The sequence below is a fragment of the Xiphophorus maculatus genome, chromosome 13 (assembly GCF_002775205.1).
Source record: "Xiphophorus maculatus strain JP 163 A chromosome 13, X_maculatus-5.0-male, whole genome shotgun sequence".
In the NCBI taxonomy this organism is placed as follows: domain Eukaryota; kingdom Metazoa; phylum Chordata; class Actinopteri; order Cyprinodontiformes; family Poeciliidae; genus Xiphophorus; species Xiphophorus maculatus.
The window spans coordinates 9,614,017-9,641,163 of record NC_036455.1 but is presented as its reverse complement, the minus strand read 5'-3'; the positions used below and the strand labels follow the sequence as shown (position 1 = coordinate 9,641,163).

Here is a 27,147-nt window from a genome sequence, read left to right as displayed (position 1 = left end):
TCTGTTTGTTCCTTTGTATTGTCCCCTCCAAGAGAGTTTGATACGCTCATTTGGCTTTAGGTTGTCTGAAAAATCCTGTAGTGTGTGATCCAGCAGTTGCCACAGGTGTTGGTCTGGTGTGAATACCCCATCTTTTCAAAATCTGTGATAACTGTCAAAGTAGAGAAGTGTGTAGTGAACTGAGTTACTCAAATAAATAAAATTTTCAATAGCGGTCTAGTTTATTAAATACCAAAACAGAGCCTCAGGGTGCCCCAACTGTTAGATCAGTACAATCTGAAGCTGTGGCCTTCAGGTGAATCTAAACTGTGGTTTGTGGATTTTCATGTTTCACTGGATTGCTCTGGATCAAACCTAACTTAACCAGCTGTTCTGTTATAAATGTACTTCCTTTATTACGTCAGCACTTTTTTCACTTTCAAAATGTTTTCAGTTACAGCATGCAATAAGTTGCTATTTGTACAATTTGCAGTCTACTACAACATCAAGCATTTGACTGTGTGGAGCAAAAGAAATTGCATATTGTTATTGTAATGGTTATTTATACTCTATATTCTGATTTTACATTTTTAACTTACTGAAGGAAATCTGATGGTCCAAAACCATTTTCCACTTGTTAATGCAGTGTTGGCAGTGAAAGAGAAGTCACGGGAGATGTGAGACTGAACTGTAGGAGGGGGCTGAGGAAGCATGGAAAGACATTCAGCAGCAGAGAGAGGAGAGGGAGGGATCTAAGCGCAGTCCAGCTTCTCTGCGCTGTGGAGCACTAGTCAGTCCGACAGTGAAGGACACAGAAAGAGGAGAGATTGTGCAGCAGTGCAGCGCAGGAATAATTAACTGAATTAAAATGGCAAAGAAGCAGGAGAAAAGCATTACCCTCTCATCTGTTTGACTGAATAGTTGGATAAAGCTGACAAGGAGGTACAACAGGAATAACAAGGAGGAGAGGGAGGAGGTGCCAGAGGTCCGTCCATGCTTATTTCTCCTCTCGCACCATCCGCCTGAGGAGCTTTGCTGCTGATGGTGTCACTGCGACAGCGCTCAGTGAGGGAGCTGTGTGAGCGCGCTGGTGTGTCTGTTTAAATATCAACAGCTGAGAGTTCATCTATCAGGTGGATGTGGAGTAAATCTGGGATTTGTGAGCTGGAAGAGTTTCGTTCAGGTGTCAGTTGAACATTCCTCGTTTTCCCTCCTCTTCCCTTTTTTCCTTTGGTGCATTCGTCTGTACGAGAAGCTTTGCCTGTTTGATCAGGAACTGCTGCTGCGCTCTGCTTCCCCCTTTCCTACCTTGCTTTTCTTCAGCCCTCTACCGGCTTTTTAGTAACTGTTCTGGGACTACAATTGGCGGTCTGGTTTGGTGGCTCCCCCACAGACAGAAAAAGCATATGGGTGAGTGTGTTAGCGTGTGTGTTAATTGGATGGGTGGTGGGGGTGTGTGTTGGGGAGATAGTACAGGGGTTTGCTCTTCTCCTGCTGTGTTCTTCTGATTTTACTAATTTTTTTCTCTTTAAATCACATTTTCATTACCTTTCTCTCTGTGGCTGAGCTTGTAATTTCCCCTTTCTTATTTATCAGTCCACCACGTTGCTTCTACCCCAAACAATATCCAACCTTCATTTTCAGACAAACTATCTATTTGGCGTGTTGTGCCCCTCATCACCAGTCTGTCACCTTTTTCGCTTTGTATCTTTCACCGCTTTGCAAATTTCTCATCTTCATCTCTTTCCTTCCCCACAATTGTCAGTCAGCTGCACCATCAGGTTAAACATACACATACAGATTTTCTTGCTTTTTGTGCACCACAACCAGAAAGTCCTCCATACTCTGATGCCTGTAGCTAAGAGGCAAAGGGCTCAACATAAAATCAACAGTCAGAGGTTTATCCCAGATAATCCTTGCATCCATCTCTCCATCCATCATTGTCCAGCCTCCTTACCTTCTCGAAGACACACACTCAGAAACACGGCAACACCTCCTCAACTTTGGACAGAGGCTTCTGACCCATCATTATCCCCTTTGCTTCTCAAATAAATGCTTTGATAGACATGGATATTAATGTGTGTGGAATCGGAAAAAACATAAAACTCCAGAGAGATGAGGTAGACAACATTTTTTTTAATAATCCATGTTTCTATTGAAGTATTTTTTTGTCCTGCTATAAAAATAATATTTCTTTATCATCAGCCAGCCAGACTAGCACTGCTTCATGCCAAATAAAACAGCACTTTCTGGCAAAGTCACAATGTAAAAATAGAAGAAAGAAAAAGCAATAATTTGATATCAAAAGACCTCAGATCTCAGCCTGATCACTACTTGCAGTTTGCTGTATCCACAGGGTTCCCACTTACAAACTGAAAAATCTTGTAATATTCAAGACATAAAGCTAATGTCATTGCTTTCAGTTCAGACGGTTTTTCCTGATAAGATGATAACAGCATTTTAATGTTAAGGTTGAAATACTTAAGTGTGTTATGAAAAAAACAATATTCACACAGCAACAAGTTAGCCTCATGAAGAGAGCTGAAAATTAACTGTCAATCCTGTTGCCCCCTGCTCAGATGCAGAAACAAGGGTGGAAGTTGACTCATTCGCGTGATAAATTATTCAACGCATGAACAGAGCTCATATCCTTAAAAACATCCCATGTGGTCCAATTTGCTGCCAAACTGTTTATTGTTTGGATGAGCAGGAAACAGATGCAGTGACTGCTAATGATTCTTTTGTGAGCCAAAATAGTTTCCATCATTTCTGAGCGGTCAACTGTTGAGTTAAAGTGAATTACCTGTATATGGCAGCTTCTGTAGATGAGTCCAAAGATAGCCAAATAAGCCTTCTTTAAATATCATTTTAATCTTTGATAGTAAAATGCAGCGACATTAAACAGGTGTTGTGCATAACTGGTGGTAGCATTGCAAATGAAGCTGCAGAAAAAAAACCCTGAAATGTTGTCAAAATCTGCACAAAAACTGGATGTTGTTCCATCTTATAATGAACCATTATTGTCAATTTTACAAAAAGATTTCAAAATAAAGAAAATATAGGAACATCAAACAACCTAAAATTGCTGCCCAGCTAAATGCATTCTAGTCTTTCTCACATAAAACCTTGTGAAATAAAGACAAAGCAGTGCATAGATGTTTTTATATTGCCCTTTTATTTGCCTGACTGGTAATTACTGCTCTCAAATTCATTTTATGCTATTTGGTACTGTTTTCAAGAGCTTTCTTTTTATGGCTAAGCAAAGTCTCTGCCTTGGCTCTACTCAAACTCATCTCCATAGTTTAAATAAGTCTGCAAGAGAGTGGGAATAGTTCCACATAGATCTGTTTTTAATTTAATATTATAATTTATGCAATGTAGTGGTTTTGAGCTAGATTTCCCTTCTATTTTAGTAAAAATAAATAAATAGCTCACCCTTAAACTACAAGTAACTACCTATATGTGGTGTCTAAGTTTCAAGCCTCACCGATGATTGGAACATGTGACTCAAGATGAGGAGGAAAAGATCCCTGATTCAGCCTTCATGATAAGGTGAGGTTCTCTGCCATCCTGAGGGAGTTTGGAATAGAGCCACTTCACATCAAAGGGTGTCAACAGAGGGGATTTGGACAACTAATCTGGATACCTCCCTTTGGGGGTTTTATGGACATGTCTGACTGACTGGGAGTCCGAAATTGATCCACAACTTACTGGACGGACAATAAACCTTCTGGTTAGTAAATGTTTAGGTATTCCCCAAAATGAGTGGAAGAGTGTCACTGTGGAAAGGAATGTTTGCACCTGGAGGTATTTTAAACAATTCAGTAAATATACATCATAGTTTTAAATATATATTCAAAATACTAAGTCTGTGCATATGATCAAATTAAATTAAAATGTTTTCTAGGAGCTGCAAACTCCTTGTTATAAACGTTGAGAACTTCAGCTTGTTTGCGTTAAGACCGAGTATTTTGTGTGCCTTCTACTTTCATTATAATTACTCCCAACAAGTGTTAGTCAGAAGACTGGCCTCACTATGTTGTCATTAATTTCCTTCCAAAATAGAACTTTATTGTACAAAATAAAAACCTAATGAAGGATACAAATATGTTGTAGAGTAATTAAATTTATTTATTATGTGTCACTACCACACAATTATACAACTGCTACTTAAATGTTGCAGAAATTGCCTGTACTGTTATTGAATTCAATGTTACATTGTGCATACACAGCATCTGCTACCGAGCATATACCCATGTCAGCATGCTAAATGCATGAAGTGTATCCAACTGATGGTAGATAATCAATTTTCTTCTAAAAATTTATTTAATATGGGGTCACACTTATAAACTGTTTTTGAACTCCTCACTTTTAGCCCAAGGTGGTCATGTGATATGTAAGCACAAAAAAACAGCAATAAAAAATTAGATGGACAGCATGGTAATGACAAAATTCTCAGTGGACAAAAAGAAAATCAAGCCTTTCCCAGTGCTGGATGCAGAATAAACTGTCCCAGAAGGACGGTCTTAGTGCTGTGAATCATCCTTGTGTGTACGCTGCTCACACTCTCCCCCCTGCTCTCTGCTATGCTACAGCTTCCTGCCAATAGTACAGCCTGCCACCTGCTCAGGCTAGTTAGTATGACCACCGATGTCTGTGGATAAACACTTTTCATGCAACAGTAAGTTGTTTCTCTACCATAGCACATTGAGCATCACATACATGGTCATAATTGACAGCAATAAAACCATCCTGCTGGCTCTGATTGGTTGTTTTTTACCATAAGCAGTGCATTTTTGCAGATTGCAAAAGAAGAACTGCGGGGAGGAGGAGAAGCTTGATTTTTGTCACAGATTACCTGCCACATATATCACTTTCACAACATAGTGACAGTTTTAACAATTATGTAAAAACACATTTTTTATATACTGCAGCTTTAACAGATCTTGTAGGACTTGATGTTTCATAAAATTTGATTTATTTCCTTCCATTTAAACCACACAAGATATGTATCTAAAAACAGATGTTCAGATACAGTGTCACAGCTACTTAAGTCCCATGTCTCACAAATTTCCATAGCTTGTAATTTCAGCCGACTTGCTTTTATTTATGAACCTAAGTAGCGGTTTCTTTTACTCAAAGATTGTTTACTTAAGAACAACCAACATCCCAGAAAAGTGGCAGGATACATAATAGCAAAAGTGAAGCAATTTAATTTTCTAACAGCTTTAAAGTGGTTGAGACTTTTAGCGTTATCTTCTAGAGTAAACTACATCTGTTTGTCACCATGGTGGTTGTTATTTTCTTCCTCCTCTGTATAAATAACTGATCGTTTAGATTTGTACATAGTACTACACTGGAGTCTGTGAGAGAAGTATGAAATTGGCACAGGCCTCCATTCGAGGACATTCTTTGCTTTGATTATGTGTATTTTGTGTTGTTAACTGCTGCCAAGGGCATCCTCTAAGAAAAAGGCCTTGCCAAAGATGCTTCACAACCAAACCACATTGTATATAGTAGAATAATTCACTCTTCAATTTCTCCAAAAGTAGGCATTTACGGGAAGTTTCTTGGAGTAAAACCAATAAATCCACTTGAATGTACTTAAATGGCCTGCTCTAGAAAATAAACTCATTAACTGTTCTCAATTAGCCTTTAGGCATGGTTGGGTAATGGAACAGTGTATTGAAGTCCTTTATAATAAAAGACTATATTTCAGCCAGGATCAAAATTATAATAATTTCTGTTCTGTGTCTTTGTATTTGAGTGATGAGAAGCGGTGTGCTGTTACGACAGTCAAAGTAGCAAGACGTTATTATAGCAGATAGAAAGACAATCATATTTTGGTTAGTTTTTGAGGTTTAATACATGCATGCTTTACTCCAGAGTGAGTTACCGAGCTGTTGTCACTGCGGGTGACAGTTGATGGAGTCGACTTTTGTTCTGTATGAGCATCAGTGGTGACAAGAGGCAGCAGGTGTGTGTTCAGTTCCAGTCTTGAAACTGTGTGGGGGATTTTTTTTTCTGTGTGTATAGATACACGCCATGAGCTGTATGTATTTGTTATTTTATGCATTTATGCATATATATTTAGTGCTAGACTTCAGGCAATGCAAAGAGGAAAATATTCAGTCCATTTCATACTGCTCCTGTGGGAATTTGCCACAACCTACACAGACACACACATCTGTGGCACTTTTTTTTCACAGTCAAATACCCTGTGGCTCAACGAACGTGGAATTTGTAACACAGAAGCAGCAACTGTGCTTTCTCAGTATTACAATCAAGGCGTGACTTTAAGAGATCGATCTTTTGCTGTTACCAACGCTTGGATCAAGACGAGCGATTTTGAACGATTGATTCGGTTTTGAATCACTGGACCCTTTTAGACAGAAACTACAATGATTAAAGTGGTCAACCAGCTGTCAGTTCTAACTTACATTGACTTAGGAACTGGTCCTTTTTAGTTCATTCTTTTTCCAACCGATTGCATACAGCTGGAACCATGAGTTCAAATCTATACTCTTGGGGTCTTTTTAGACCTATAATAAAGAGTGCTTTCAAACAATAAGACATTCACACAAATACTTGACATTGTAAATATATGGTCTAAGAATAGGTCACTGACAAACTGTAATTCCTCTAGATCCATAAAAAAGTCTTTATTCAGTTGGCTTGCATATACTAAGATGGATCATATATTGGCTTCTACACAGTAGTACGTAAATATGCAGATTCTATAAATGACATTTCAGGAACCTACTAGTTTTAAATTAGTTCAGAATAGTGAAATGATTCACTATTCATTTCACTATAGTTCAGAAATGATGATTTTGTGGAAATCATCATTTCTGGGTTTTTTTATTCTGCAATTGTTTGTCCAGATGATATCGACTTAGCGAAGCCTTCGTTCAAATGTAATAACGTTAAAGAGCTGTTTGGAAATGAGCTGGCCATTTTGCATCACATCACCCCTAAGGAGACATTGCTAAGGTGTCATGGCGACTGTTTTCTTCAGCAAAGTCTCTTCCATGGCCTGAATTCAGTCACCACCGTGATAAAATGTTACACAGGCTGCTTATACAGTAGGTGATAGTTTATTACTTTTATCCTTTTCATTTCATCCTTTTTGGTTCAGGGTCACGTTTTATTTTGTTCATACACAACTTGTAAAATGTTTTTTATATGTTTTATATGATTTCCTGCTCTATGTTGTTCCATTATGTTTACAGGTTTTCTGCTCATACGTTGTTTTTCTAGCTATGATGGTGGACTGAAGACTCTAGTCACTATAAATGAAGCAGACTCCAAAGTTTAATCAGGATTTTCTTAATATAAAACTAAATTGATTTGATCAGTTATTATTTTTGTGCAAAAACTGAGAGTGAAATGGAAACATTTGGTAAAGCATCTAAAAAGTGTTAGGTTTTTAGGTTGTTTTGTAGTTTGATTTGATTCTAGTTTCTTTATTAGGTTGTGTTAGTTTCTTATTTTGGTTAGATCATCTTGATCCTGTTTTTCTTTAGTTCAGTCTGTTATTAGTGATTCTTGTTTTATATGTTTATTTCTTGTGTCTGGTTATTTTTAGTTACTCTGGTTTAATTATGTCTAGTTTTCTTTTCTGTTAGATTCATTTCCTAATCCCCTGTGTACATTCCCTCGCTCCTGTGCTACGTCCTCTTTCTCTTTCTTTCTCTCTCCTCAGTCTGCCTTTTGCTCTCTTCCCTCACACCTGCAATCAGTTAGCTAATCATCCCAGGTCTATTGTTTCAGCATTTAACCTTCCAGTACTTTAGCACCTCTTTCTCAGTCATTCTTTGCTGGTTCCTTCTGTTACTTCCCTGATTTCCCTGCATTCTCCTTGTGTCTCCTGGCTGTTTTTTCTTTGTTATGGTTGATTTTTGTTCGACTCATGGCTTCCCATATTTTTGTAAGTTTGCTTTTCTCAGAATTTCTTATGAAATATTCAAAATCACCTGCTGCCTCTACCTCTCTCCACTTAAAAATACTCAACATAACAAAAAGTAAGAAATATTTGTTATTCCAAAGATTAAGGTTGAATTTTATTTTGCCCTTTAACCTATAGGGCCTTGATTTATACTCATAATGTGTAGAAGTTAAAACACATCCAGTCCCACCTTTTCAACATTACATAAATAGATGTATGACTCACCCAGTGTGGAAAACCAAAATGTAAGAATATGGTTAAGTGGTCAAGTAAAGAATGGGGATTCAGACAATATTTACCTGCAGACTTGGATTTGCCATTACTCACCACAGGTAGCAATATGCAGTCCAGATTTTTGTGACAGCACTGACTTACACCCCCTTGTACTTGCAGGATTGCACCAACGCTGGAGCCTATCTCCACTGCTAAGAGGACTTTGTTGTTTTAAAAACTCTGCAAATAACAGAAAGGATGTTAACAACTTATCGAATTTGTGGCTATCTATGTCTATTTTACTGTGGAATAGCTGCTGGGAGGAAGGAACTTCAATAATACTCCTTTGTGTATCTAGGAAAGAAAGAGAAGTAAAGGGGGATTTACAATTATATATGTTTCTACATGCATTCATTTATTTTGCCTTCTGGTGCAGGCATAACAAGGCTGTAGATAAAATAAGTACAGTGCACATTGCTGATGAGGCCAGCTGCAGATAGTAAGAAACTTGATGAACCACAGCCTCCTGCCAGAGGGGGTTTAAAGAGACCATGTCTGGGGTGAAAAGAATCATCTATAATCTTTACTGCCCACCTCAGTGTCCAGGAGACATGCAGGTCCTGCAGGGATTGCAGATTGCAGCCAATCATCTTCCCAACAGAGTGGGCGATGTGTTCCAGCAGCTGGCTCGTCCTTAGCAGTGGTACCACCCCTGTAGTATTGCAAAGTTTCACCACCTGAAAGATTTACATGAGGTACACACAAAAAAACAATATATTTGCAGGTATAATCATGAGTTTAATGTGTTTCGGCAACTCAAGTTTTTATGAGTTTCGTCAAGCAACATATGCTGGGGGAACCAGCACACTAACCTTGCCACTCTGCATTGAAAGAATGTAAGAAATATGAAAAAGGGCAAAAAAGCATGCTGACTGATCACAGCTGTAAATGTTGTTCCTGCTCATACAGAACTACTGATGATTCCCAGCCAGTGATGCATGACAGAATCTTCAGCTGCAGCTGAGTTATACAGTCCTATTCAGTATATTAGAATCTTCGTTCATATGATGGCTGTTTGTCAGATTAAAGCATTTTTTGAAAATAACAAACTTTAAGCAGGTATTAAACATACTTGCGCCCACATTTCTGCTTTAAATGTGTTTTTTTTCATGGCCTAATGTAATATTATAGTTTTAAATGACATTTTTTCATTACCTCTAAGTAGAAAATCATCATATTTAATAGAAATAAAGGTTTTCAAACATCTACCATTGTGCAATTAATCTACCTAATTTGTTGTACTTAGTGATACATTTCCTTAAATAAATGGACTCTTCAGTAATATTTCAATTTAATGAATGGGCCTGTATTCAGTACTGTTTGCCTTATAGCAGACATTTTCTGTTTGAGATCATCAATGGAATGATTTGTTGTCAGACAAACTAACCTGAGTAAAGACAAAAAGCGGCTTGCTAATTATTTTATTCACTGAACAAGAAGCTGTCTAAACTAATCTTGATCCATGTGAAAAATCAAAGCCCTTTGCAACCCTTTGCACTAGCAACTAATTTATCAAGTATTTATGCAAACTGGCAATTAGTCTTGTACATAGACTAATTGCCTATGTACAAGACTGGTGGACGTTTTGTTGAATCTTTGCAGATGTATTTATTTTTTTCATTAAACCAGGTTTGAGAGTTTTTGTGAATGAGTGGCCTATTTAGCATCATGCCCAATTAGGATTAAGCCCAGACTTTTTCTAGACAATTCCTGAATACTCATTTAGGTGATTTTTGCCATATAATGAAATTTATTTGACAATTTGAAGGATTTAAATTACAACAAAAATGAAGAAATCTGTTGGAGTTTTTATAACATTGTACCTGTAAAGAATAGTTTATCAAATGTATGGACGAGCACAAACCTAAAAGAGACAACAAGCCAACAATATTTTGTTAGCTTTATCATAAATCACATAGGCGAATATAATTATTTCTTCCTTAAAGTCATAGCTTTTCACTTCTATACTGATGTACTAGTCTAATGAGAAACTAATGACTCATTGTCTGTCTGAGTTTAAAGTGATCTTCAATTGGAAGTAGTTGAACAGGAAAGGAATTGATTAAAACAAACAAATGAAGACATTTGCCAACATCCTATAAGCTGACAATATTTTGATGTTACAAGATGTGTGAGCTGATAAAAACACCAGGGCTGAGTTGGAAACATTCACTGCACCTTTGTTTGTCTTGCACATTATTAACCTACTTGATGCCAACATCCATACATCAGCCCTCACCCCTCAATCTGTGCTGCAGTCATTTTGTGCAGGCAGGGACATTCATCATGTCTTACACGGCAGACAACATCAGTTAGAAACTCTATAGTCGCCATTTGAAAGGCCATTCACACGAAGGAGCGGGCTGCTATCTGCAGCTGAGAACAAGCCGTCACAGTTTATGTCCAGCGAAGGGGAAGATGTCAAGCCCTGCACTTTTATGTTGTAATTAAAGCATGTGTGGGCAGCCCTTTTTACACAGTGAATGTAGAAGAGATGATGGGTTGTGCATAGAGGGAGATAAAATGGCTAGCCTTTAATTGGAGCCTATATTCGCTTGTTGTGACTGGATGGATGTAATGGAACTGCACTTTTGAGAAAATTACAAAAACACAGCCGGCATATGCTTGATTTAAAAAGACAAAAAACTGATGATTATACACATTACTACTGCTACTACTACTACTAATAATAATAATAACAGTTAATTTTCTAAAAACTATTCAAATCAGCTCTAGATTTTTACAAACATTATTCCTCGTCAGTCGTATTGAGACTGCCATTGGAGAGGTCACATTTCCACCTACGCATATGTGCTTTGTAAAAAAAAAAACAAGAATGAGAGGAGAAGCAAATTTGACTGTAGTTCACAAAGTGTAACAAATTGACACTGTGGGGATATTAAATGGTCAGGATAGTAAAGGTTTTCTGTCACAGATGGTTCATGTCTCAGATGATTAGGGCCAAGCGGTGGGACAAAGCAATAAAACTGAAATAGAGCACAACAGGAGGTCAGTATTTAGTTGATGTGAATCAGACCAAACTACTCATCAGAGACATCTTGGGAACCTTTGCATTGACTGAAATGCAGACTGTTTTACACATTTAACCCTTCACTGTCACTTAGTGCTTTGGTCAGCTTCTTTGGTACTCCACTTTAAAAGCCCCTTTTCTTGGCCAATGTCTTCAGCTGGAATACATTTTGCTATTTGCATTGTTAGATAATGTGTTTCAATGGGGCCATTTGTTTCTCTCATAACCAGCAATGAAACAAAGGAACCTCCCTCTCTTGTTGTTTGAGATTATTTTTGTCACAGTACAATGCAATGAGTACAACTCAAACGTCATCAGATCTGTTATAAAACTTGTTTTGATTTATTGTTATTGTAGATGATCAGTTTTCTCTTTCTTTTCTGTGAATATCTTTTCCATACGGGAAAAGGATTCTCCTTGAAAAAAAAGGTCTTTTGTCACATTTAAACCACAAACTGTATTTTCATAGACTGATGAAAAGTAGCTCATACTCATGAAGTTGAGGAAAAATTACCCAACATTATCAAACTTGCGTATAATCTGAAAAGTGTGTTAGTTGCATGTAGTTGCATTAAATCCCTGTAAGTCAAGGGTATACATTTTGCTTAGTACATCAAGAGACTTTTGTCAATTCTTGTTGTCTGTTTTGTGCTTGCTTTGGAAGTCTGGGTGGGGAGCAAAAGTAAAGCGCAAAAAAGTCTTTCCAAAGATGTCGGTGCAGACTTCGATTGAGCAAATCTAACTTTGTGAAGTAGCTCTGGTTTCACAGCTAATGTCATTCTTATTGGAAAGAAACTTTTGTTCCAGGCAAGTGCAGAGACCTTTGGAGGGGCAGGGGCTCAAAGTTAAAAAAGGGCACATTGAACAAGAGCTTAAAACACCGTACAACAACACAGCAACAATCCATATTAATCAAGAATGTAATTGAATCCTACTATATCATTGAAATCATGCGGGGACAATGCAAAGCAAATGTAGTGTATTTTCCCCAACAGGTATAAAGTTGCTGTTTCTGATGCTGACAGTCCTGGAGGTCTGAGTTGATCTGAGACTGTAGCTGTTAAACAGACCATCGGAGAGAAAGTCGCTGGTTATGAAGTTATGAAATATGCAAATTGAAACAAGCAATTTTACTAATTAAGCCCTAAAAATATCTATTTAACCTCTATAACAACTTGGCTGCAGACTGATTTATAGATCAAAAAAGCTCAAAGGGGTTAACTCTATATAATTTTTCGTTGTTAGCACCTCTGAGATCTAGAATTGTAAGACTGGGATATCAAGGCAAAGAAAACTCAGTAGTTGCTAGTAGGGGCTCTCCAGACATTCAGGGCCCTTGAATGTCTGGAGAGCCCCTGACATTCCCTTGACAAAAGCTAAGTACACTACATATTTTAGAATCTTTTTCAAAGTGTTTCTGGTCCTCTACAAATCTCTCTTGCTTCTGACGGCTGAATGGACAAATGGAAGAAGTTTAAAATACTTAATCTCGAAAGCAAAAAAAGATAATTAATTTTGATTTATAAAACACTTCAGAAAGCAAGAAGGCCTTCAAATGATCAATTTCTTACAAATAACTCTCCAAAGACAACGAAACAAAATAAAAGTAATTATGTTGTTTATTGTCAGGTTGATGTTGCAGATATGAAACTAAAGAAATTCTGACTCAAAATTTTTTGTCATCTTTTTGTCTTTTGGGTTCTAAGTCAGTTATAACCAACAATCGAATAATTTTCTGCCTCCTTTATACAAGCCATATTTAATACTGAATCATTTCCAATCATATTTTTGCTAAACTGCTGAAACAGATATATGTAATTTGTACATTCCAATGTACAAATTCAAGAAACTTGCACATTCTGAATTAATTTTCTGATATTCTATATTCTGATATTTCAAATATTCCAATCCTGTGTGAATTTACAAAAGTGAATGTCCAAATAAAATTTGGCACAAACTGTTTGTTGCCTACGAATTCCCTTGCTTGTATATCAGGATGGATTTGAGGAGTTTTAATTTTGACTACAGAGTTAAAGGGATCCACGATTAGTTGCAACAATAGACTTTATTTGAGAAATATTTAATTTAGATGTAAAGACAAAACAGTAATAATTCTATAGGCTGTTTAGCTTTTGTAAAGATTTGTCGCCATGTTGTTTACGCTGCACTGCATTCTGGGTAAATGACATATACTCGGATCAGATTGCGTTAGCAACAAACAGCATGACGAGCGTCATTAAGCCTTTTCACTTTGAACCGCAGCGCCATGAAATTGATGAGAATATAGAAATCACAAGCAGTAACGAAGTTGAGGCGGACCAAACAGAGGAAGAGGAAAGAGTTAGCGGAAGCAGCCGTTGTTTGTGTTGCTGCCACCTTCAGGTTCATAAATGAAACAATGAATGACACTTACCCTTGGTCGTACTGTGTGCCACGGTAAGTAGCTATGTAGCTCTGTGTCCGGTGTTGAACCGATGTTCTGTCAGATCTGACAGCTAAAGCTAAAGCTGTCAGACAAGTATATCCTGTCATTGCCACATGCTTTATTTAATCAGCAATATAACATCAGAGAATTTTGATCGTCATACACTTTATTAAAAGCTGTATGACATCTTGACTTAGCCGTTAACTAGACCCTCATCAAGGAACAGAGAGGCGTGTTTTATACGGTTGTGTTTTGTAGTTGGCTGCAGCTAAGCTAGACCCTGCTTTAAATACACCTTGAAATCAGGACAGTGCATGTGTATCCATCAAGTTATCATTGAAAACAATTTATTGACTTATTTTTTTGTCGTATCGTGTCCATATGCTGAACTGACAGCTCCTCTAAGCGGACCTCCTAATACGCATGCGTACTCACTGCACGTATGCTACTCTGACAGCGTTTGCTAATCCGACAACACAGAGGCGCTTGTGGGTAAAAACTTGGTTTGAGCTTGTGGGTAACGACCACCTGTTTGAGTCATGTGTATGAGAAAAACTGATGAAGGCTTTAGGACTTCTGGAGAGATGTGTTGAGGGCACAAATGTAGGTCCTGAAAGGAGTTGTGTTTGGCTCTATCACAATGCATTCTTTTTTTTCATGTGAGAAATGTTCCAGACTCGCCTCACTATTTCTTCTTTAATTACAGCTAACAGCGACACAGTGTGGCATTGTCTAAATTTACATTAGTCAAATGCAACATGCTCTGTAAATTCCAGTTCAGAAGGGACACAACTTTGTCGTCAACCCAGCATGCATTGCGCAGGTGAAAAATGGCGACCTCCACGGGTGAAAATGACAAGATATACATTTAAGTAATTATGAGTTTTTCGTATCACAAACAGTTTTTTATTATTATATTTTTTAGCTAATAGGAACACTACAACATCTGTAGGCCAACTTGTTGCAGTAATTGTGGATCCCTTTTAGGCCAGGAGCTTCTAAAACCTAGAAAATGGAAAAGATTGCAACAAATAAGATTAACAGAACATGAGAACTCTTATCTCTGACAACATTTTAAGGCAGCCCATTGTTCAGCAAACAGATTTTGATGAAATGCTTAATTCTGTAGGTTAAATGTTGGTGTCTTGTGTGTACACCTCATGGTCAGGCTGCTACACACTCCCACATGGAGGATTCTGCTATCTTTGTGGTGACCCATTATTGTTTAAATGCTATTCTTCTTTAAGACGCAGCTATAAAAAAATCTAATGGTTTGGGTTACGACGACCTTTTGCTGGGTTGCTCATTGACGGGAAGTTTTGCATGCAGTGCTGCATCCCATGAGAGTGTTATCTGCGTGTCTGCTCTATTGGCAAGAAGACACCATAGAGCAGAGGAGAAGAACAGCTTGAGGTAAAAATTAGCAGCATTATGCCGTTTCAATGTTTACTCCACTACCAACAAATATTTGTCAGGATCTTAAGTTTTGTTTTGGGTTTTTCTTTTTTTTTTCTTTAATCTGTTTTCTGTGTTTTCCTTGGTTATTCTTATTTTGATATGATCAGCCATGTTTTTTACTAAGTTCAGTCTGCTCTTAGTTAGATTACATTTATTATTTATTCCTTGTGTTTAGTTATTCTTTGTTACAGTTAGATTCATTTTCCTGTTTGTTCAAGTATGAAAGCCACAACGCTTGCTCGACTCATGCAAGCAAATCGCGGCTATACTCATCCTACTTTCTTTTTTAGAGGTTCACATTCAGCTCGAATGATGGGAGCAATCATTTCTTTATGAACAAAGAATAAAGTTTGCTGAGATGTATTTGTGAACAAACCAAACACAAAGATTTAACTCATAGCATCAGATTGTAGATATGGTAACACAACATTCAAACACTGAAGAGTATTTTTTTTGCACTTTTACAAAGTAAACTTGCCAGTTTTTCTAAATCCTAAATTTAGATGTTCAATTTAAAATAATGTTTGAGGTAATCATTAAATCATCTAATAGCAGCGTCATTCTCAATAAACAAATGTTAGAATTATAGATCTGTGGTCTGTGTTATAATTTAAACTTTTATGGGGTTGAGAGAGGAGGATAAGCAACTATTTAGTCCAATTATGCCTTGGGTCGGCTCTGAATGTGACCAGCATTACATAGTTTGCTTTAGGACCAATCCCATACCTGATTACTTGATTAAGATTTCACTGCAGTGAAAAAAAGACTGGGGATATTCCTTTTACCATATGGCAGGGGAACGGTGTTTCTGCCTGCTCTCTTCCAAAACGCCTGGATATTTTTTAGAAGAGAATGGCATACTAAGATCTCAGAAGTAGTAGAACATTTTTAATACATATCTGGTGGCCTCTGTCAGAAAACTGAAAATGGACATTTTTTGTTATCTTGTTTTAGCAAGATAAAGATCTAAAACACGGGACCACACCAATGTTCAAATGGTTTACTTAACATAAAATGTACCTTCTCCCATGACCAAAAGAAAATCTGTAGCTTCCACTGAAGAGAAGAAAACATTAGAAAGGATGGTGTGGTTCTGGTAAATCTAATGAGGTGGTGCAAATAGGAATGGTCAACCTTTCTGTAATCTTCAATATTTTAAAATGTTATAGATGATGGTTGCATTTTGTTCTTAGCACCTCAGAGGTGCCCACAATTGTCTAAGAATTGATCTTGTAAAAAACGTATTTCTGAATACCTGGTGTTTTCCCCTGGAAAAAAGAACTGAACTCATTTGAATGAAGGAATATATTTTTACCCTGGTTGCCAACAAGTTCTTCCTACACATTGGGGGGAAAAAATCTCTTACACAATTTTTCCCTTCAGAATCTTTTTTGTTCTTTTTACTTAAAGCAGAATGGTAAAAGAAAAAAAGATGGAATTTTAATTTAAAATGAACCATAATGTTAACCTTAAGGTTTTGCTTCTTTGTTGCTGTCATTGCAGATGCCACTGCGTCTTATACATCGTTACCCAATATGCCAGAAGCCTAAATCCTTGGGCGGACTCCACTGCCTAGGCTCCCAACCACAGTTGATGCCTGCTGCCTTTCAGCCAACCCACACACCATCTTTGGCAGATCCATGTTGACTCTATCTGTTCAAAGACTCAATAGTCTCCAGCTGCCTCTTTGAGGACATCAGAAAGAGAAAGGAAAAGTGGGAAAAAAAATTGCTGGGGTTTGAAAATCTTGCTCCTCTGATGAATTCCCTTTTTTTCCCCGGATTCTGATTCTGTGAAGTGAAAAAACCTGAACTGACACCAACCCTAAGCCTTGACACAGCGGGTGAAATGTAATTGAAAAAAAACAAAAATATTGGACACTTCTTCCAACGAGCCTCCCCGCAGTGCTGAGTCACACAAGGTGACATGCGTCTCATCCTACCATGTAGCCACAACAACTTGAGGAAACCTCCCAGAAACTTTTCTTCCAAACACTCAGCTATTTTTAACAAGCTGATACACAACACTGAGTCAATCAGCTGAGAGGAGAGGAGACTGGGTTATTATCAGCCTGTGCACTTCCTATTTACATCTTTAGTCTTTGTTTTCTGAGTAATTATCTTTTTAATTAATGGTGACAGAGGTGTGAATTCCTCCTTGCCACCTTCTTCAGCTCTTTCCTTTTTCACCGCTGCTAAAGACACCTGAAACCAATTAACTACAACTGATCTAGTTGTATTAGACACGAGAAGAACTGAAGTGATTAGATGTAAATACAAAGAGAGTTAAAAGGCGACCAAGAACAAAACAAGACCAAGAGAACGGAGAGGGTGAAAGAGAACCTGCCGGTCAACCTGGTATTTGATAAAAGGGAGGATCAGAGGGCAGTGGAGGATATGGCCAGATTAAGGTGCCAACACGCTAAGATAATAACTAGTTGTGAGTCAGTGGGGAAGATTGACTGCAGGAGCCCAGAGTCTTGACTGACAGGCAAAGGACTCATTGCCATTCTTTGTGCTGTGCGAAGCATAGCATCACAGAGAGGGAGAGGAGAAACTCCTGGCTGGCTGCCACAATCAGGGCCAATTAGGAGAATTTGATTATATGCCTTAATCTTGGCAGTCAGGTGGAAAAGCAGTCAGACAGAGAAAGAGGAGGCTGAGCAGGTGCCACCGATACACACCATTATCTCTGTCCATCTCTAATTGAGTTTGTTTCTGCCCCTGTGAGTGTCTCATCTCCAAACAAGAGTTTTAAGTGGTGGAGGTTCCTCAAGAGAAAACAGGAAAAGAGGAAGAAAAAAACACTTTGTGTTTTCCTTCAGAGATATACAAGGACTGTTTTCTATCTCCCTCATCTCTTTAAACCTATTTTCCATCCGTTCCTCAAGATTTATCATCCCAACATGGACTTGTCCTTTCTGGAAGTTTCCCTGCAGCTTCCTCTATCTCCATATTGAGCCTGAGATAAAAGCAAGAGAGGAACTGATAGGCATAGAAAGGAAAAGAAGCAGCAAGGCACTGAATCCGTGGAGGACAGAGCAGACTTTATTTCCTTCCTCAATCTCAGACACCCCCAGGCTCCTGCCAAGTGTCCCCAAAGCTGCACTTCCTCTTTTTTAAATTTCCTCGTCTCCCTCGGAGCCCGTTTCCCTGCTCCCCTCCTTGTGGATCATACGCTCCATCCTGGACCTCACCAAGATTAAAGTGGCCCCAGTTACCCGAGGAAATCCTTTGATATCGGCTCCCAGTGTTGTCAACATAATTCTGTGAGTACTAAAGACGGTCTTTCTATTATTTTTCTCCTGCTTCATTCGATGACTTCTTCTACTTCACCATAACTGTCTACCATTGGTTGTCTCATTTTTTTTTTCTTTAACATTGTTTGTAGAAATCTGAAGACTTTACACTGTCATACAGGTTTGCAGTTTTTTTGCAGTCTTAATGTTGTTTGATACTGTAGATATTGTTCATATTTGATTTCTACTTTTCCTATAACCATTTTCCTAACGTAGTTGTTTTTGGCCTGTCTATCTCAAACTACATGCCAAATTTCATTTCCCTTTATATAAAAACCTCAGTCCATAAACTGTAGACAACATGATTGTACAGTTTCAACAGAAGCATGAACAGTTAGCCTTGGTAAATGACCAGTGAGGCAAATGCAAAGCTTTAGACAGCTATTCATCTTGTTTAGCATCATCCATAAAAACAAATAAGGTTACAAAAATGCTGCCCCATTTTGTGTTTGGAAGTCTGCATATACAAATTTGACAAGTTGGAAATCCTACGAACACACAAGCAACAGAAAGATATTTTGATTGCTGAGTTTTACAATGTTGGGAGAAAAAAGCAAGCAGATTGAGAGTTTATTAGTTTCGATATGAATGGACTTTGGAAAGGCAGTTGCAATCAAACAGGACATAAATACTCTGTTCTTTTAGTTTGTTTCTATGCTTGTTTTTGACTTGTAATTGGTTTAGCACTGCAAGAGCAGAAGTCTATTTTTGCCTTAGCTCCATAGTGAGAGCTCGCCTAACACAATAGGGGCTTTTTCACCAAACCAACTCTAGTGCTAAACTGGTTCTTGTTTAGCAGCAGTTTTTTGTGTCTTCACCACCAGAAGCTCCAGTTTTGGTACTGATCAACTGGTTCTTCCCAAGCAACATTTCTTATCTGGCCTAATGGAAGAATGTATTTTGCCAGGACCTAGGGACAGGCTCATGACCAACAACCAATCAAAATGTTATTAATGGAATGTCTAAAACTCTAATCTAATTAAAAATGAAGAACATTTAAAGCACTGATTAACATTAATAAAACATTTGCTTAGCATGAGAATAGCACAAGCTCGATTTCTCAGATCTTTCTGTTTTTATTCCTATTTTTTAAACACCTGAAACAGATTAAATAGGTTTAATGAAGAAAAAAATGACATCCCTTTATTTTAAAGGGATTAGCAGAAGATAATCAGAAGAAGGGGTATAATTTCATGAGTTGAGGGGAGACCCAGAAAATACCCCTTTATAATCATCTGAGATCACAGAAGCAGCTGATTAATGTTTTACAAACTAAAAACAGATGGTAAAATTCGTTTAAGAAACTGCATGTCACAGGAGTAGAAATTTGATTACAGTGAACTCAGCACCTCCTGGAAATATAGTTAACTTGGTGTAAAAACAACTTGAAATAAATTAAATTGCTTTCTTAGTTGTGCAATTTCACAGAGATACAGGGATCTTTGCCTATTCTCCTTTTACTCAGTCTTTCTCAAGCCTCCAGGGTCGTGGGTCCTCGGGTGTATTCATGTCTTCAGCTTACCCCACTAGTTTTCTATTGCATTTAGGTCTGTGGACTGAAATGACTGTGGGAGCAGGTTGATTTTGTGCTTAGTGAGTCATCTCATTTCTGTGTAGATTTGGCCACGCTATTATCCTTAGGTAAGAGGATAAGAGTTTAATACCAAAGTATTAAAGCAGCAAGGCCAAATTATTATGTTTTTGTGATACTCTGTATATTTTTCAGTTTGACATCGTTAGAGAAATATGTGACAAGATCAACATTCCAGCTTGTATTTTTTGGTATTTCCATCTGGATCTGACAGACAACTTAGAAAAATTACTACATTACTACAAACATTACTAGGATTTGTAAGAGAACACCCCCCAAAAAAGTAGAACATTTGAGTGAAAGGTGTTCGTTGCACAGGTGTGTTGTTAGACTATACTGAACATTGTACTGTTTGGTTCTGTCTTTACATACTGATTTTTAGTCAACGGTGTGACTAACATGCTTGTTTTTCTATGGCTGAAAAACAAGCAATTGTACAACTAAGTGAAGTGGACAGTAAAACATCAATGAGACTCATTGAACGAATATTAACCATTAAAGTAATTTAAAATGTCCTGGGTTACTGAGTTACCAATGCGGTATTAAGATACAGACACATAAGCCAAGTTAAACCTCAGCAGTTAAAGATGGAAATGTTTTAAGATAATTTGAGAGAATCCCTGAAACAATAATTAGTAACAGCAGTAATATCTGGAAAGCAGGATTAAAGGATATGGATGAAAGCATAGAAAGTACAGAAGAGATAAACCACTTATAAGTAAGAGTAATCTGCACAAGGATTGGGTCTACATTACTTTTTGTTTTTGGACAGGACACTTCAATCTTTAATGATAATGTAGCTGACAATAGCATCAACAAAATAAGTTCTGAAGTGTATAAAAAACAATAAATGTGCCACTTTGAAGAAATATGCAACAAAATTGATTTGGAGAGAGAACAACAGTCTTATCAAAGGCAACAAGTGGAAGGTTTTGAGTATCCCATTAAATACTTAGTAGAATTAGCAAACTCCACGTTTACCTGATCTTACTTATGTGAGGAGGATTTTTCTTGGCATGCTTCTTAAAGAACTGGGTAGTAGGTTTATTTTTTACTTTGCTAAAGTTGCTGTGTGAAAGCTTAAAATACCAAACACTGTTCGGGCCATGCTGACAAAATCTAGTCCGTCTCTTTCATTTGTGCTGAGAGGCATAGTGGGAGTGAAAATAACACGGTGCCAGGAGCAGCAGTATTAACCATTATCATCACCAGACACGACAAAGATGGGTGGTGTTTTTTCTGAATGACATGTCACTCTCAGAGTGTTGCCCCGTATCGCTACCTGTCGGAAAGTGTTCCTTCCTGAGGTGAATGGGGAGACTGCTGGTGTGTGCCAACTGATGAGAACATTTCTTTAGAGCACTCTTTCATCGCTTTGATTTTGCTCATCTTGACCGTCATAATCTGACCGTGTTATGAATTATGTTTGAGATCAGAATAAAAGTCAAGTGCCCTGTGCTCCAGTCTGATTTTCAGCATTTCGGGAAGCTCCTGGTTTGTGTTCATTTCTGTGAAATTTCAATTGTTGGTGATAGTCTGTTTCAGTGAATACAGATTTTTGTGGCCTCCATAACATGGTGGCAGTTCATGGACTTTAGCTTGATATTTATTTATTCCATTCTATTTAAAAAAAAAAAAAATTCTACCTTTTTTTTATTTTTTTGCTTTTCTAAATTGAGTAAACTTTTGTCTTTAGCAGGTGTGTGTGGTTCTTATACAGAATTGCTTCAGTAACTTTGATTTGGTTGTGACTTGAAATCAGAAATTTGAAAGGACATTTGAGACTTTATATCTTCGGTTTTAATCGATATTTTCTTAACGATTTATCTTTGCCATCGCAATCAGATGTTTCCTTTCTGTGTTAAAATTTCATGGAAGCCTTTGAATGTTTTTTTTTGGTATTCTTTATTCATAAATGTATTATTTGAACTGCCACTGTAAGTGTTTTTCAAATACCACAAAGATTCAGGGCTGAATCAGGGAACTCCGTTAACCATATAACAAATGAAACATAAGATTGATTTAAAACGTTTATATTCAAACATTAGTGTTTTTAGTTGAACATTTTTCAGAATGTGGCTACTGGTGATTGTAGGTGTAATTTGCATTAGGAATTTCTCAAATGGGAACACTGTTACGATGCTTGTTTTAAACCAAAGTAATCTGAGAAGACCATCACCTTGTCTGACAATAGTCATAAATGCATTTAGCTGTTAGAGAAAGAAAATTGTCTTAAAGCTTTCTTTGGTATCACACCAGTGCATGAATGGGCACACGGTTAAATGAAGCAGTTACATTTCTTCAAATCAATTAATAGTGCAGATAAATAAAGTAACAAGTCTTGTTTCTTCTTTGCTGTTGAATATCAAAGAACAAGTATCTTCTGCTAGATGAAAACAGTAATGAGCTAAAAACACTTTCATCAAAAACTGCTTTTTGAGCTCAAAACATAATGTGTCCAAACTGCAGCCGTAGAGTTTTATTCAGTGTAAAACTTTGATTTTGTCAGCATACTAATGCTTAAAACTAATTAATGGTTTCTTCAGGAAAATAAAGTTGAATTTTTAAAAGTAGATGTCTAAAGTAGAACCAATATCTTCTGGAAACGCATTTGAAAAATGTCCCACAATAGTTTTACATGTATGCTTTTATAATTGAAGTAGGATACGTACAGATTACCCTAACATATGCACATTATACCTCTAAAGTGTGCACTTTTTACCATGTTAAAAATTAAGCTTTTTTCTTTAGTCTGCACTTTATTCAAAGTTACACCAATGTGTGTTCTTTTTGCAGATATGCTTTATGATTAAATGGTATAAAAATATCAGTGATTTTTACCAGCTGTTCTTGTGAAAGTTACTTGACTAATGCAGTGCTGTCATGACTTCAACTTGTCCAATTAATTTGTACTTGGTGCTCATTTAAAGGCCATTAGCGTGGCCAAAAAGTTTTCAGTTTTCCACACTTTCAGACAAAAACCTAAACTTTACTTTTTAACCCAACAATGTTGCTTTATATTTAATTTAAATTGCAGGCACAATTCTCAGTTAAAGAGAAAACCAGTTTTAATTAAAAGTGAGGAGACTTGTCAAATGTGGAGACATAATCTTAAACCATTTGAAAAAAATAGATAATTCATCCATTTGTCCTCCATTAGCACAATATTTGATTTCCCTTCTCTGTTTCTCCTTCTGTCCAACTTTAATATGTCCTTCATTATACCTCTTTCATCCAAATGGATCTTCTCCTCCTAAATCTGCCTCTGCTCCCTTCTGTAAATGTGTGTTGAGGTGTATTATTGTGGGTGTTTGGTCAGGCACTCTACTCACTGCATTCAGTCTTTCATTTCTTTGTGTGATAACACTAAAGGCATAGGAAGCAATGTTCCTGCGTGGGTAGATGGAATCAATAAGGTTTTCTTCAGCCATTGGAAGTCTGCATGTGCCTATTTTTTCTGTGCATGCACCATGAGCAAATATTTCTGAGTGTATCTGGAGTGCTTTAGGGAGTGTGAGTGCTTACTTTTGTTTGAGAATTCTGATTTGAAGTAATCATAAGGAGCTAAATGATAATGTGAGTTCCAGTAAAAGCTGATGTGTAGATGAGTGAAGACCATATTAATTATTAACAAATATTCTGCTTTTTAGTGAAAATGCAAAACTTCTGCAGCCTTGCCTACATGCAGTAATCACAAAAAGTTAGGGACATTCAGATTCTGGATTTCACCTAAAATGCACAAGATTTATACGTGAGCTTAATGTGATCTTCTCTAAACTTTTAAACACAAATGTCCAGAACTTTGTTCAGTGCTTCAGTACTTTTTGCACAACTTGCTTTTTTGTAACAAGGAACTTAGCGGAAAAATTTACTACAGGTGTTTGATCCATGATTTGACCAATACATTTCCTGGTGTAATCAGAATTGGTTGTCAAACATTCCTCATCATCCTGCTGTTCACATTTTAACATCATGAGATCACTGCAAGATGGAAGTGACCACTGAGCTTAGTGTCGATGTCATCAGCAGGTGTCTGAGATGAAGCAAAACTGAAACAGCCACAAAAAAGCATAAAAGTGGACGTCCTTTGACCACATGCCCAACTTATGATGGCTCCATTTTGCGGAAACAGATGATTGCAAGGTTATCAATGATGACAATCCTCATTTGTAACTGTGCTCCTCCACCCACAAATGCATTGTCCTTACTAATTGGTCACAATTTGAAAGGGAACAGTATTTCCAGTGGCATAACTTTTTGATAAAAACATTGTTACACTTAGCAGAGACACTTTGACTTTCAGTATAAATTACCTTAAATGTTTAGCTTAGTTTAGATAAAAATGAAAACTTCTTGATTTTGTGTTTTCTTGAATTCTCTGATATTTTCAAATGTTCTCCTGAAGGTATTTCACCTTATTTCGCTAACCGCTGCTGACACCTTTGCACTTTGTCTTTTAAACAGTCAAAACTCCACAACTAAAATATTTAAACCCAATCTTCTTGAAATGAGGACATTAGTGTTGTTGCGGCTGAATGTTACCCATAAGCTATTAAACTTACAATCACGGAGACACTTTGACTTGGAATGTCTCTGCTTTCAAAGTTGGCCACATCCATCTTGACTCGATTAGACTCTGCAATCAGTTGCGGCTCCTAAAGAGCCTCTGTCTGGGGACGCTATTACCTGCAGTAAGGAATGGTGGAGAAAGATAACGATTATGGATCCTCAATCATATTTTCTTCTTTCGTCTTCCTGCTCATACCGCAGCTGGAGAGAACTTGGTGGATGGAGGTCTGAAGGGAGTCAAGCCCCACCCCACCGACTCTGTCTGGGCTGTGTGCTGCATTGCATTGATAATTGAGGGAGCCACATTGATATCCTGCCCTGCTGCAATGAAGGAAAATCACCCCAATTTACTGTTAATGCCTGAGAATGGAAGTGGATGGCTTTAGCAGACAGAATTGTAGTTTTGATGAGAGTTTCTCGCTGTGAAATTAGAGAAGAAACAACAGATTTCAACAGGACGTAAGGAAGGATTAACTTCTGCTGTGTTGGATTACAGACTGAAAGAGTCAACCACAAAGTGCTCTTGTTAAGGAATTGCCCTCATGTTTTCCTAATAATATTCATTGCAGAAGCTGAGCTGCTGTAACAACAGCTGAGATAAACAAGACAAGAAGGCTCAAACTGCTACTTAGAGGGTGTTAATCATTAGGAAGCTCTCATTACATCATTACTACTGTTTATCTAGGTTACTATTCAGCAAAGAAGTTCTGTTGCCATGGTAACCTACATAGTAAAATTACTTTATATTCTGCTCGAAAATACTTGAATTGCATTAATCTTGGTAGTTGGAAAATAATTTTCTTGCAAAAGAATACGTGTGAACCTGCTGACTGAAAATGTCTGCCTTTTAATTCTGTCTTTGGAGCTACATCTGACCCTAGGAAAGGTGACTTTGAATACTATAAACTATTTTCTGTAGCATCATTCTACTAATTAGGTTAGCTGAGCCTAAGTGAGAATCATAGAGAGGTGTGCAGTCCATCATTGGGTGCATAAGTTAATCATAAGTAAAACAAATATTTACTTAAGCTGTTGGTAGTATTGGCTAAAACAGACAGACTGAAAACAATCTTAATTTCACCAACATGCTTCTTCTGACTGGAAGTAATATTTCTGATTTGAAGTGGCCAGAGTCCTGACTTCTGATCTGACGGAGAATCTGCAGACGTAGACTAAAGATTAACTTGATAACGAGAAGGCCTCAACAACAGCTCATGTACAGTTGTCCATCCACCTCTTCCTCATTAATGCCTTGTCTATATTCTCCTGCCCGCTATTATATGTGTATTGCATATACTCATCTCATTTTACAATAATTCATTAAAATTGCATCAAATGATATGCAACATATTGATTTCCATTACCCATCTCAAGGTTACATTTGTGGCTCATCCATGGATGGTGGTGCTGCTGCTGTGTCCCAACACCTGTGTTAATGTTCTCCTCCTCCACATTTATTCAGTTTCTGTGTAATTGTATCTGGGTGTGAATCCCGAGGTTACATTATTAGCCTTGAGAAAGCTTTTGATTGGTTCTTGACTATCGCTGTATCAGTTTATTTAAAAAAAAATAGGGTACTAACTTTTCATGCGTAAGAATCCTATCTTGTGAACAAACGCAGACAATATTGTATATGGCTGAATACAAGATTCAGGGAGATGGTATACTGAGTAATTTAAATATGCTCTTATTGAAATGTAAATAATAAGTTTTTAAAAAAGCAAACTTTTTTGCTGTACTGAGTGATGGAGGTCAACCTGGAAAGACATCTTAAAGTCTAACATGTTGAACTAATTTCTCTCAGCTGTGTTTGTCGCACTTTCAGACTGTTCTGAAATTGGTTATTACCTTACATTTATCGCTCCTGCGGTGATAATTAAAAAAGGTCAGCCTCTGTGCCAAAACACAGAAAAAAGATCCATTTCAGAGCAGATGTTGATTTATAGTCAACCTTGAAATAGGTAATTTTTTACTTACAAGGAATTGTGTCTGTAGTAGAAGCATGGTTGAATTATTCATTAAGACTCCTGAAAATCTGATTTGACTGTAATTAAGAGGTCAGAGTCTTTTGTTGTCATAAATGCATTGAAATGTTCCTACTTTGCTCCACAGACACAGTATTTTAAATTAAATATGTAATATATTGCATTAAGCATAAAACTAAAGACAACAGTTTCCATAGTACAGATGCTAAATACAAAGAATGTGAGCAGATGGTTGTGGATTACTGTGAGAGAAGTAATATCACAGGTAACAAATGATTTATTGTAATTTCTAATAAGTCAAAAGCAGAACCTTGCCACCCAAACAACAATAGGAATTGTTGTTTGGCTGGCAAAGTCTCCTAACTTTCCTACAAAGCAAGCCATCCACTATCATATGTCACCAAATGCCATCCATATCGCTATGAATATCCAAAAACTGAATATCCTCAGGCCAAACAATAATCGTACTATTACTATAGATACATACTGTACCTCTCCACTCTCTAACCTTTTGACCTCGTTTTATTTCACATGCAAACAGGTATTTCTTATCTTGCAGATAAATATTCAAATCAGTAAATAGGTTTAAT

General features: G+C 37.3%; 1 protein-coding gene across 1 annotated transcript in view; it reads left to right on the top strand.

The window, feature by feature from the left end:
• Nucleotides 1-758: 758 nt before the first annotated feature.
• LOC102233769 (glutamate receptor ionotropic, kainate 5-like) overlaps nucleotides 759-27,147 on the top strand; it is a 196,563-nt gene continuing 170,174 nt past the window's right edge. Inside the window, exons 1-2 of the mRNA XM_005805495.3 lie at nucleotides 759-1,389; nucleotides 16,618-18,382. The gene's annotated coding sequence lies outside the window, so the exon portion shown is untranslated. The remainder of the gene's footprint in view (nucleotides 1,390-16,617; nucleotides 18,383-27,147) is intronic.